Raw genomic sequence first — 14,828 nt, forward strand, 5'->3', positions numbered from 1 at the left:
ATTAAGTTGGTAATATTGGCATGCTTCCTTTAAAGTAACCCAGAGTTTCTGCTGAACAGACATACAAAAATCCTTTCAAAAGCCACAAGGTCTACCAATACATCCCCACGAGCTCAGTTTGGTCCACTTCCAGCAGTGTTGAACTGAATATAGGATTTCAACATATTCCCAAAGCTATTACTTGGCTTTTTATGCAGAAATGGAAGCACTGTGAAGCAGTAAGGTGGTGTGGTTGTAGATATTGGATGTTGCTGTAGACCCGGGGTGGAGGTGTAAAGCTCATCACACTAATTAAAAGTCTTGTTTAACCTTGCCTTCATGTTTAAGTGCCGTTCTTAAAGTGATGTTACGCTCTCAGTGTGCCAATATGTCAAGACAATTGTTGTTTACAAAGGCATTAATTGGCATTTCAGCTGTTAGTATTTTACAGTGCAGGAAAAGAGGTGACAAAGTTTTTTTTCCCATTAGGAGCGAATACTGTATTGATCTGGAGAGCTGAATGGCAGATTTTTCCACAGGGTGCCTGATCACATCTGTAAATAAGCCCACCGAATGAACTGGAGATGATGAGACAAAGCTGGATCAAAGGCGTGTAATGTTATCTACAGAATGCTCAATGCCGGCCCCTGCACATTTCACGGTTTCACGTGAAATGCACACTGCTTGCAGCATGCTAATGGGATGAAGGACGTCTAAAGCTCTGAGAGCCTGTTTATCGAAACATCTCAGTTATCTCCTTGCTGTTTGTTTGAAAGCATGCACGGGGAGAGACAACGCAGAGCTTCAGTTTTGTTTGCTCTTACAGGGCCAGAAGATTTGGCCAGATTGCTATTAATTCTTCTCGTCTGCCGTCTCTCCGTTGTCTTCGGTGCTGTTGCCGCGTGCTTGAGAAGCACCATGTGTTCGGTGATGAAATGGGGAGAACGTGTGAAGTGCTTTTCACAGATATGTACTATTTTAACAGACGGATTTCATGCCTGGCTTTCAGGCTTCTGTTGTTCGAGGAAAATCAACTTGTGGCCAGGTCATCAGGCATGAATTCTGTTAGATGATTCAGTATGAGAATCATTTTCAGTTATTCAGATGATTCAGTCCACCGAGTAGATTGAAGTGGCTTGCTGGTGTGTGCTTGTTGGTAGCTGTAGATTACTGGCCACTGATCCATCATGGGTTTGGCTGTACAGATTCCTAATTAGTTTAGCTGTCAAGGTCTCCAAAGGCTAATTGAGCATCCAGAAAGCCTGGTGTTTAAGAACCTGTCATCATATTTGTTCTTCCATGATATGAATTATTTATTTTATTGAGGGTTGGGCTGTTGTTGTAGACATATCTTGGATTACAATGAGTGGTAGTTCAGTTTTAATTGGAAGCTTTTATTTGCACTGAACACATGACAGGTACAGGTTAAAAAGAGCCAGCACTTGTGTGATCTGTGTATAAAGAGCGAACGGACATCATGTACTTAAAACAACTCACTTTAGTTGACTCATTGAGCTCAAATCAGTGAGGGCAATAAAGCCAGAAGGGACAGGTTACATTACATAATTTTTTTTTATATGCGAACAAGATGATGATGATGTCAGGTCTCTCATTTCATACACTATCAACTGAAATTGATGCAAGTGGTGTATTCATGATAAGTCTGTGCTCGGTTTTGATTTCCAAGTTTGAATTAAGTGATACAAGAAATGTGTAGCTTCATTTCATTAAAAGGTGGTAGATTTAGATATTTGGGTAATTAATAGTTTTATTTATAAACTTTTTAGCTCCATATTAAAATCATGCATGTGTTTGCCCATTCGCTGATGGAAACATAGCGATTCTTTCTGCAGGGCTTTTCACCAGTAGGTGTCGGGTAGGTGTACATCCTTGTTTCGTTTCCTCGCCTCCTTTCCTCACGTCTTAGCTCTACCCCTTCAGGATGCGAGGGAAGGACGCAAGGAAAAGACGTGAGGGTGGAGGAATTAAATCAAGTGAAATTAAATATCATCGCTCTCTTTAGCGTCAATTCAATGCGTAATTTATATTGTAATAGTTTCAACCTGTGACGTAGGGCTGTGTGCGACTTTCCAGTTTCTGCTCAATTTCGTACTCCGAATATAAACTTAATAAAGCCTAAACCTTGTCAGTCCATCGGTCGTATTTTTTAAACTCCATTGTTGATGCGTGGAGTCAACCAATCAAAAATGCTGTGTGAACTCCACCAATTCAACTCTAAAGTTCCTGAACTTTGAAAAAAGTAATATCTTGCGAGGAGGGTTTTTCTAAGGGGGACATTATTTAGACACTGGTCCCTGCGGTCGAAACACACAGAGTACCACCCCAAAGTCCCTAGTTCCTGGGGAAAGTTCCTGGGGTGGGAACACAGCTTTTATGCTGCCTTCAAATATCAATCAGATGAAGGTATCTAAGGAGACAGGGAGTGAAGCTAACATTCATTTTTGACGTGCCTTGAGGCTTTCGGGGTCTGAGTCATTGAATCATTCACCCAACACTGATTCATTCAGGAACAAAACGCTACTTTTGTTCCTCTAAAACACAGTTGTTCTGTTGTAGCTTTGGTACTTTGTTAGCAAAAATGCATGGCACCAGGCATCAATATTGTAAGTTACTTGATATCCTTGTAAATTGAACGGAGCAATATCAAACTCGTTCCCAATCAAATTTGGTTCTTTTTGTAGTCGTAAGATGTTCCATTTTTCTTCCTGGGAGAGTCCTACATTTGCAACACTTTTCTTGACATGTACGTACTTGCTTGAAATCTTAGAATTTCCATCTTCCACAGATCTACCACAAAGATTCGGGAGAAATATGTTGACAATAGTGCATTTATTAAGGGCTCAGCAAGTTGATAGTGTACAGAGTCATTTGGCGTAGGCCCCGTCCGTAGTGTATAATCCAAGGGTCTCGGATCTGCAATTCCTGCCTGAAGACGAGGGCAGGGGCGTAGCCGACCCCACCCCCGGCAGGGTATGGACAGGGCCATCCTGATGGTGGTGGGGAGGATGGGGGTAATCGTCGCTTCAGTATCTGCAAACTCAAATGTGTAAGCACAGAGCCTTTATACCGTGAGCATGAGAATATCATTGGATTAGAGTGAAGGCATTAAGTGAAGTAGTAATTGAGTCTTCCCAGCAGAACTTATGCTAAAGCTTTCATTTCTGCCTCAAATATTGCTAGAGATGCAAGTCAAGTTTACTGCCCAAAGAAAAATGCAGATGTCTGGTCATCTTGTTCCTTAAGTCTTTGTTTCGACACAGGGGATGGTATTAAGTAAATAGGCCTTGATAAACAGTACTGGTCATTTTGTTTTCAAGGTCAAGTGAGTCAGAGTACATGAATCACTAGCATTAATCAATCTTTTTTTTTTATCTTTTTTTTGGTGCATAAAAGTTTTGGAGATGTGTGAAAACCATTTAAATACTGCATTAATGTATTTGGCATTTTTAATGCTTTAAAAAGTATGAGGATGCCTTTCTGCGTTTTAAATGTAGCTTTTCTGCTTGTTTAGCTCCCCATTCCTTTGAACTGCAGTTCCTTTTCCACACATGATAGAATGGTTACTTTATATAGCCTTGTTTTCATGCTATGGAGGGAAATAATTCTCTGACCAACTGATCCTCATTTGCTGAGTCAGTGGAGTCCGTGTATGTATGTGTGAGTGTGTCTCTCTCACCGTATTGATTTTCTGTTTTCTTTTTGGAAAGGCGGAAGTAAGGGTCTAAGAATCAAACAACAAACTCTCGCTGGGGAGACGAGGGGGTTAATCAAACTGCGCGTCGGATTCTCTTCCCTTGTTGCTAAAATGCCCTGTCATATCACGTTCCTGAATATGCCTGCGTCCTGTCAGTGCGTTGCACCTCAGCTGCTTTGCACACCTTGAGCGGAAAGCGTTCATCACCAAGCCGGCTATTTTTAGACTCGTATTTTTAGCTGTGCAGAAAATGAAATCAAATGCAAGGTTGAGCTCCACCCAGCAACGTCTTTGATTGACAGCTGGGATCTGCTCATTGGAAAACATGTCTGGAAAGGTTAAAAGATTACATTATATAAAATGCCATACATGGAATATATAAGTTATATATATATAAGTTGAGGTAGTGGCACATGGTATGCTGATGTGAAACTTTGTAACCAAAAAATATTTTGTTTTTTTATATATATATATATATTATAAAAAATATATAAGATTTGTATCATATAAAACATAATGGGGGAGAATGCGGTAGGATGTGCCACCTTTTATTTTGTCTTTAAGGGAATGAGAAATGAGATCATGTTGTTATTTCAAAATGCATATATGTAATATTACACACACACACACACACACACACACACACACACACACACACACACACGCCATCATTCCAAGGCATCAGATATCTCTCATTTCTATTATTTTCTGCGGCATTAAAAAAGGACACACACAGCGGTGGGCACCTGCAGGTTTTTCAGCAGAAACGATGACCTCTCAGACCCCTGTTCCCCCAATAGAGGGTGGAGTGACTGACTGATTACCTCAACCTTCTCTGGGGTGCTGCCTGAAGAGTCACGCTTCACTGCACGTCATTATCAAGGATGAAACCATTTTCTAAGTGTTTGCCTTTTTCCTCCCCTTCTGATCCGTTTGTGTCACCCCCATCCCCATACTAAAATGATAGATAAATTGATTGAAGGGGCATTTGCAATCAAGCTATGAATTGTCTTCGCCTAAGATCAGTGGAAATAAATGAGGCCAGGTTGTATTGTGGATACACTGGTCTGAAAACCCCAATATTATTCCCAATTCAAATTAGGCTAATAACTATGCATATTCTATATATATTCTATATTTTTATATTTCAATGCGCAATTGCATGTTTCTTTTTTTAGTTGTCACAGCAAAAATCAACTTTAAAATATGCTTAGTAGACCTAAAAACAGTGGCATTATGCATGTGTCAGTGTTGTTAAAGTTCAAAGTTCCCTGTACAATGAAATTCTTACTTTGCTTTCCACCATGAATGCCGTTAAAAGAATAAAGTACACATAAATAAGTAGAAGAAACATTAATTTCACATTCACATACTGTGTCTGTGCAGGTTGCATACATCTATGAATATGGTGTGGAATTAATGTTCAAGATAAGTATATGGATATGGATATATGTAATATATTGATTTTTAACTACATTTGGAGAGTGACTTTGGGCTTCGTTGTGAAGGAACAGCAAGGTGGCTCTTTTTTTGTGACGGAGAGCCAGGCATGTAGCCTGACAAGCCAGACTTCAAGATGTTTGGTCTGGAAACTCACCATTGACAGGGCTCAATCCGAGGGGCGGGATAAACGGTTGTCTTTCAAACTCCCTCTGCACGCGATAGGATAGCGCTACAACCAACCAGAGCAACGAAGGTGAAGCAGAGCTCGTTGACAGATTAAACTTTCACCGTATCCGGTCTAGTAGCACGCAACGCAAGCGCAACTCGGCCGTCATTATGTTAAGCCCCGCCCACCAACTCTATACACGATGTGATTGGCCCGACCCGAGTTTGGTGTTTACAGCTCAGAAGTGTATTGAGCGTTGCTAGACGACACTCACGGCAGATTAGATTTGCTGCCGCTAGGGTGCGTCTAGATTTCTAGGTATGCACTTACAAATCAGTTGAGGTAGGGAGGTTGTCTGGCTATCACCAGACTAAGTTAAATTTTAGATTGAACATTGGTCTGGGGAGTCTGCTCTGTTTTTTCTACTGCACAAGAGGCGTGATAAACGAGCATTATTTGAATGACCCTGTATGCAATTGGATAGTCCTTCAACCAATCAGACCACAAGAGGCATGATCAACAGGCAACGACCCATCGTTTATCTATGTTGCTCTTTCAAACCATTTATCATTATCAAGTCATATAATAATGAGGTTTGGTCTTAAGACAAACAATGGTGTTTGTTATCAATTTTTTTGTGGTACATATGACTTTGTAGTGCATCTCAGAGCTTCCACAGTGGAGAAGGTCATCCGTGAATAATGACTTGGGTGACTTTTAGCTTTATATCCCCACCGCAGCATGAGGAGAGTGAGATATGTGAGATATGGTGGGGTTTGTCTCATGAGTGACTGCCCAAGGTGTAGAGCTGGCCACCAGGGCATCACTTGAAGCCCCTCAGCAGAGCAGTCAGCTGGAAACCGTAGCAACCATTAGCAGCGTGGTTACCATGACATTCATCCAACCAGTGAGGCAGGCTTTCTGGCTGGACTCCATTGGGAGTTGTGATGGCAGGATTTAGAGAGAAGTGGGACAAACCATTGTGACGAAAGTAGTTTTTGGCAGAGAATGGAGGCCTAATTCTTTACAAAGAGTGGTAGAGTAAAAGTAAAATAAATAAATAAATCGGCTAGCTTTTGTATCCATGGGCAAACTTGGGAATGAATTGCCATCTAAATATAGTCGATTGGACTTTATTGGTTATTTAGCAGCCTGATTCTAATGTATGATAGTCTCATACACAGCTCAAAGCTTCACCATAATCAATCCCTAGGAAATCAATCCAGAAAAAAAAACTGGAAGCAACCTAGCCATACAGTGAAGTCTCCGATTCATGCAGGGAAGAACTATTTTGTTGAATCGGGACCATGGGCGGTCTGTGACCATGCGGTACGGTTTAAATACATCACAGTGACGGGTCCTGCTCCAAGGGCCTTGTAATGGATCATGGGGGAGGAAGCTGTGGTGGTAAGAAATGGAAAAGCAGGGCGTACAAGGTTGAATAGTTACCCTGGACTCTCATATCCGATGAGAGGGCACATTGGTCAGTGTTCCATGGAGAGCGTAATAACAGGAAATGTTACGGAAATTAATCTTGTTGTTGTTTTTTTTATTGTATGTATTTTTCATTATGTATTAATTGAAGCTTTTGTCACCTATCATGAGAAATACTTTCAATTTCAGTTGAGAAAATTGCTTTAACTTTTACCCTTTAATTGTACTGTTTCATAAAGCTCCAACAATGCCCTTTTAAATTCTCTAATAGCTGTATAATCTAACCTTTGCACAGAAGAGAATGCATAAAAGATATTGTTATTGTTGTCTAAATGTGTTGCTGGTGGTTATAACTTAAGTTATCTGTGTTGCGGCACGGATGTGGTATAGAGAGCATGAGAGAAAGTGAATGTGGGCATGTTCGGTCTCTCTTTTGTTTAAACAAGTGTGTTTAGACGGTGATAAGGAGGAGAAGGGGATATAGTGGCGAGTCGGGCTCCTCCGGTTGGGCACTTCTTTTCAGTGCCAGGATCAGGTTGACCTTGAAGATAATATTGAGCCTTATCCCCGTTTGTCACGGGTGAGGAAAAACAGATTATACTCTCTAAAGTCGCTGCTGACTATAGAGCCTTGATGGCCTCCCACATCAATGACGTCCTCAACCCATCCTCAACCTCAATACTAGTTGTTTTCCTTCACAAATCCTTGCCTTACCATCAGTGTCTTTCAGTATTTATTTATTTTTTGCTTTACTGTGTTGGTGCCTTTTACCAATGTGGTACATCCATAAAATCTGGGGTTTTGCAAAATGAATAATTGTATTGCTTTTCTTTACATTCATAAGTTGAAATTTTAATTGAATTGGCCATACCTTTACAGCAAGTTAAATGGGTAATAAACTACATTATTTTATAATGTTTCATTGGGTGAACTTATAATGTTATTTAGATGTCTACATAAAAAAGCATAATTTAGAAATAAAAGGCATTTTTTTCTACCCTGATTTTAGCATTCTGCTCTGAACACTCTAGCCTGACAAGCCAGACCCACATCAAGATGTTTGGTCTGGAAACTCACCATAGACAGGGCTCAATCCGAGGGGCGGGATAAACGGTTGTCTTTCAAACTCCCTCTGCATGCGATAGGATATCGCTACACCAACCAGAGCAACGAAGGTGAAGCGGAGCTAGTTGAAAGATTAAACATTCGCTGTATCCGGTCGGCAAAACTCAGAGCGCATCTTCCCTTTTTAAGAATGACTTCAGTGCCGTTCTTTGTTCTTTTCTCAGAGAAAAGCTTAACTCCAAGTCTTCCAGAGTCGTGGTCAAAGCTGATTCGAAAGACCGCCGTTCGCCAGTTTCTGTGTTTACTAGAAGCACGCAAACGCAACTCGGCCATCATCATTATGGCCCCGCCCACCGACTCTATACACGATGTGATTGGCCCGGCAAGAGTTAGGCGAATACAGCTAGAAGGGTATTGAGAGTTGCTAGACGACACTCGCGGGCAGATTAAATTTGCTGCCACTAGGGTGCGTCTAGATTTCTAGGCTATGAACGCTCTGTTTAAAGGGGTGTGTCTTCTATAAGACTTCAGTGTAAGCGCCCGCTGCTGTGATTGGCTAAGATCTTTGCATATGAAATGGCTAAATATAACATGTGGCGCTCTCTCAAACATTTAGCAGATTTTTACTATTACAGTTCTCAAGCTTAACTAATCCTGAAAATTTTTTATTATAGGATTATATTTAGATCTATATATCATATTTTGATCGTGGCATGAAGGGTTGCAGTGGTTGCATGTTGAGCACATGAATGCACGCTAACGAATGTATTCATCATAACTAACATTGCAAACACAATGTAAATAAGAGATTTGTTGATTATACTGGGAGTTTTGGCGAGAGTCCAGATAAACTCATGCTGTTTGATAGACAGCTCCAGCTATAGCAAAGGCGGTATTCTTTTGTTGTTTTCTATATATAATTAAATCATAGTTTAAATAACAGATTATTTTCATCCTGCTAAAAGAAACAATGTGAAGTTGACCTTTTAGTCACTGCTTTGATTTGCTGACAGATAGACAAAGAACATTTGACTGTACATGAATCATTACATATCAGAAATCACTGGTCACAGATCAGGCATTAGAACATGTCGTATTACTGAGTCCATAACGTAAAAGTCTGATTGTAAAGCCTGAGTCGTGACTTATTTAACAAAGAATCCATAGTGAAATGTGCCGAATACAAACAAGTAATGCTCAACTGAGACATTTATGTTGTTGAAAATAAGTAAATAAATAAAATAAACTACATTCCTAGGATTATAGGATCCTTTGGAAGGTAATGCAATTTTGACAAGTGATCGTGTATCGCTATTCTCTCCTCGTCATCTCACTAACACCCCAGTGGGCGGGGCCAAATTAGCAATGAGGAAGTAGGTGTTGATTTTTTGCAGAGGTTTATCATAAGCCCTATTCGCATGGGATTAGTATTATCTAGGGACCTCTGTAATTTAGAAATTACTCCCCCCACATCTGAATTTTGCTGGGATTTTACTCAAATTTACTGACTCCTCTCCCGGATATGATGTCAAGACGTGTTTTTTAGTTATAGATATAGCTCTATGAAGTCCTATATATCAAGATAGTTTTATAGTAATACAAATAATTTCGTTCAGTTAGAGAACAGACGCTACAATTAAAATCTTAACTGAGCACAGCTGCAGGAATCAGATTTCCTTTATCATGAGTGAGAAGCTGACAATATACAGCGGAAGATTCAGTTTCAACGCTAAATGTAAAACTGCCCATTTAAGCGAGGTTGTCATTGTACTGTTCTATTATGTTTTTCATTAAGAATAGTATTGATATTAATATTAAATGCACCATTCAAGAAATTTGCTTCCAAATTGGTACTCATTATAAAGTGAAAGTATATAATCTGTGCGGGAATTCATAACAGTGCGCATTATAAATGCAGCCTTCATTTTTGTGAAAGATAAAGATAGAAATGCGCACAGGAAACAAAAACCTTGCGGTCACAGAGATGCCGATTCGCACAGGACTAATATTATCACAGTACCTCGGTGTTCGGTGAATATATGGTGGGTAATTTGCGGGAGAATTTTTACTTTACAAATTACAGACATGGCCGATTTGCACGGGATTAAGATCACAGACATTCTCTGGAACTATTACAAATCACCAGAGGTCCCCAGATAATACTAATCCCGTGTGAATAGGGCTATAGATACGAGTTGTTCTTTGGGCATGGTTACAATAGAAACTGTTTTTAAAACTATCAAGGATGAAATTTACAGGATATTCTTATAATATGATGACCTCTTATATGTCAGGCTCATGTTCATGACCCCTTTAAATTAAAATTAAATTGCATTCTTTGAGCATGTATGATATTTATCCGAACTTAACTGATATTTATCTGAACTGATTTTTTTTTAACGATATGCATTGTAACATCTGAAGCCTTATGAGCACTTATGAGCAATTTTTGCATTTCTCCTATACTTTCATAACTCTCTTGAGTTTTCTTACGCCATATCATGCACCAACGAAATGAAATAATCAATGTGGTAATCAGGGGAATTAATTTAAGATTTGCTGTCTCTCACAGCTGCTAATTACCGCCGCTTATGATTGCATTGCTGATGAGAGTCACCCGTTATTATCAAGAATGGCTTATTGCGGCGTGCCACAAGAGCCTCTTTTATATTCCCAGCGTGAGTTTGTGACAGTTGTCTGTAACAAACAGATTAGACACAATCTTGTAGTGGTGAATGGCATAACTGTTGCTGAAATGGCACTTACGTTTGACACTATCCTTGTACAATAATTTCCTGCCCCTACTTCTCTCGCAAAGCTCAGATCATATTGAGAATGAGATGATGTTCTAGCTGTGCTAATTTCCTAACTTTGTTATTTTAGTCCATGTGCACTCAAAATGAGATGGAGCAGTGATTAGACCAATTACTGCAACCACAGGCAGATTGCAGCAGGGTGTCCTCGTGCCCACCTGCTACAGAGATCACCCTTCCTTTGGTGCCAGTCAAGACGTGATCGTCCCTCGCTAGCCTCAATCACACAGTCTCATAATCACGGCCCAGTTCAGCAAGCGCACCGCTGTGTGAATGGCACACACAGGTCAGCAGGGCTGCTCAAATTAGAATCTCATATGGACTGAGGTATGTTTTTTGAGCTGTTGATTTGTGTTGGCTTGACATTTGTCAGACAATACACCATATTTAATTTGGCATATACAAAAACATGGCTGTGAGGGACAGAAATACAGTTTGTTAAATATCTCACACTGTTTTACTGATTTACATCTTTCCAGTAGACACAAAACCCCTCCCTAAATTGAAATATGAATTCTGAATTAAAAACACATTAAGTATGGTGAACATTAACCTAAATCACCCTACTAATTGACAACCTACCAAATACTAAATTATGAATGTGTAGATGATCATTTTCATGTCCAATATTGTGGGGATAGTTCACTCAAAAATGAAAATTTGATGTTTATCTGCTTATCCCCGGGGCATCCAAGATGTAGGTGTGTGTTTCTTCAGTAGAGTACAAATGAAGATTTTTAACTCCAACTGTTGCTCGTATAAGGCATGTCAATGGGGTGTTGTCTATGAGAGTAAAAAACACATAGACATACAAATCCATATTAAACCCTGCGGCTCGCGGTGTCTTAAGACATGAAACGATCGGTTTCTGTGAGAAACAAACAGATTTTTTTTTACCTCATATCAGATGAATCTCATCTAGTATTCCCATTGCCATACTTCCGTCAAGTAAGGTCAAAAACCCGGCGCGATCATAGACGTATATTTACATTGATTCCTCATTTGATTGATCCGCGCCATCCGTGCAGGCACTAATGAGGTCTCTATATATATATATCTATGATCGTGCCGGGTTTTTGACCTTACTCTTCGGAAGTAATGGCATTGGGTATACTAGATGAGATTTGTCTGATATGAGGTAAAAAAATTACACAAATACTGACCCCCCCGTCATTAAACTAGCAAAAGTGGATTCAGACTTCAGACCATCCACTTAGATCATGAAAATAGGCCCAATGATTGTAATTCACTATTAGAGCAAAGTTGTGATACTTTATTCTTAGGAGGTTTAAGCATTCAATCAAATGTTAGTGTAAAAGTAAAACTTTATTGAAAAGTCCAAATTATGTTTTGGTCTTTTTAGCTTTTTGCTGGAAATGGACCTTGCAGACCTAGCCATCCAGCTAATTCACCCAATCAGCAAAACCTAAATGATTTCCTGCCAGTCAGCAACTGTTTATGACCATGTTTTCTGGTTAATATGCAAAATGTGCTAAATTGGTTTTCTTCATCTTGCAGCATCAGTCTAACACGTAAATGCCATTAGAGCCATGTGTCTCCAGTCCAGTCAGGTGTAGCTTCTATACTAAACATACCACCATTAAAATGACTTTTATTTATCATGAAAGCATTACATTCATCAAAAGAGACAGTAATTTTACAAAAGATTTCTATTTCAAATCAATGCTGTTCTTTTGAACTTTCTTTTCTATAAAAAATCCTGAGGAAAAAATATGAATCGATAATCCATAAAAATATTAAGCAGTGCAACTGTTATTATTAATATTAAGAGTTTTCTTGAGCACTAAATTAGTATATCATTATCATGTGACACTGAAGACTGTAGTAATGATACCGAAAATCCAGCTTTGTCTTCACTGAAATAAATCACACTTAATAAGAATAAATAGAAATGGCTGTTTTAAATCGTTTCCCCAGTATTTGATCAAGTAAATGCAGCCTTTGTGAGCATAAGAGACGTTGTTCAAAAACCCAAACCCATGCGGATGTTTTATAGATTATACATGGCATAGATATTCCAAATTATTTGTGACCCAGTCTTATTGTGTTCATAATGATGAAACCGTCTAAGAATTACATATCCAAGATGGTTGATAGGAACACCTTCACATAAATTCATATTCTAGTTTTTCCTAGTAAACTTTTATATAGGTCATTCACAGAATTAATAAAGAAGCTCTAATTGCAGTCCTTGATTTCAAATGACAGGAGAAAGAGCAACTCTTTACAGAGCACCTGAAAATGTATTGTCCGTCACACTTCACCACAGGATGCAAAGCCCTTTTCTGCAGAGAATTAAATTATATGTATTACTCAGAATTTAATGTCTGACATTATATGGAGGTAAATTGGAGCCGTCAGTCACATAAGGATGTCATTTCTGTTGGACTTGAAACATTTGACAAACTTTGTCCATGTCTCATATAATATAAACAAATTAACAAATTATAAATGGCTTTTATGTATTCATTCTCAAATTTAATGAAGTAATATGTTTCATTGTGATTTTCTCGTGCATAAAAATGGAAGATTTTGTTTAAAATGTCTTCATCATAAATATGCATCACTAAGATCTCCATTAAGTATAACAATATTATTAAAATCATATTGCTTTTAAAAATAAATAAAAAAATAAAACCCCCTTGTAAACTTATTTTAGTTACATATGATCAATCTTCTTTAGCAGCTGTTATTAAATCATTTTCCCTGACCACATGGACAATTAATTATGTGATTCATAAACACTCCAGATACACACCATATTGTCATCTAAATGCATAGTGGTTTTGCAGTCTTGGCTACTAATCCAAGCACTAAAATAATTTTTACTATGTATGACTATAAAGAATTGTATTTTTTCTTTCAAAGATTTGAACTGCAGTGTAGTTGCCAAATGACCCATGCAATAAGTTGTCACAGACAGTTTCCTGGGCTGAATATATTTATGTATGTGTCTGGCAACATCTCTATCTATTACAATGTACTATGTGAACTGAACTCATTATGATTTATATGGTGTTTTAGAGTACAGACTTACAAGAAAATTGTCCAGTCGCATTACATCACTGTGTGCTTTATTCACTGTGTGCTGCGAAATGTGATTGATAATGATAACCATACATAAAAAAACATATCTGAATCTACGATGGCATTTTATGTGATTTCTGTTTATTTGCCACTATAAATCTGGAATATGAGAGCCCTATACCATGTCTTGAACAATGGGGGGACCAGAGTTTTTTTTTAAATGGATTAGTTGACTTTAAAATAAAAATTACTCACCCTCATGCAATCTTAGGTGTATATGACTTTCTTTTATCTGATAAACACAGAGTTATATTAATAAATATCCTGACACTTCCAAGCATTATAATGGAAGTGACAGGGTCCATTAAGTTTGAAGCTCAAAAAAGTGCATCCATCCATCATAAACATACTCCACACAGCTCCAGGGGGTTAATAAAAGCCATCTGAAGCAATTGATGGGTTTTTGTATGAGATATATAGACGGGGTAAACCGAGCCGATTTGATTTCGCCCTGCAAATCTGTCTGGAAACCAGGAGCCGTATTTACAAAACATCTTACGGCTAAAAGTACACTGTAAAAAAAAAAAAAAAAAGTGTAAAAAAGTCACAGCCTGAAATTTTTAAGTACAATTGACTTGGATGTTTAAGTTATTTCAGCTTAGATCATGTTAAACTGATTTTAAAAAATGTGTTGCATCTTGTATAACTTATAAAAAATAGTTTAACATTTCTTAACTTATTTTGATGAGTTATAACAATGTAAAAAAATGTTGTCATAACTTATTAAACATATCATTTTTTACAGTGCAGCTTCTAACTTTCCGATTTAGGAGAAACTCTTAAAAAATAATGGGCGTGTCAGTCCTATTTTTAGGACTCCTACATTTTTGCTTTGTAGAGTATTTCACAAAGCATTTTAACACTAAAACTAGCTCCTAAATCCATGAAATGCTAGTAGTCATCAAGAGGACTCCTAAGACCAAATAACTAAACCATCCGGATGAGTGCTGCAGCAATCCACCCAAAGACACTACAGCAATAGTGATAATTAATATATATTTAATAAAATAATAATGTCAGATTACCTGTGGTAATTATTCTTACGAGTTCACACTTACAAATGATTGAATAAAGTAAAACAATATAAGCATAACTGTCGTGCTGT

At 38.3% G+C, this 14,828-nt stretch overlaps 1 protein-coding gene across 1 annotated transcript in view; it reads left to right on the forward strand.

The window, feature by feature from the left end:
* Positions 1-14,828, forward strand: part of ctnnd2a (catenin (cadherin-associated protein), delta 2a) — a 396,135-nt gene that overhangs the window by 666 nt on the left and 380,641 nt on the right. The window lies entirely within an intron of this gene.

The sequence above is a fragment of the Pseudorasbora parva genome, chromosome 24 (genome assembly GCF_024679245.1).
Source record: "Pseudorasbora parva isolate DD20220531a chromosome 24, ASM2467924v1, whole genome shotgun sequence".
NCBI lineage: Eukaryota > Metazoa > Chordata > Actinopteri > Cypriniformes > Gobionidae > Pseudorasbora > Pseudorasbora parva.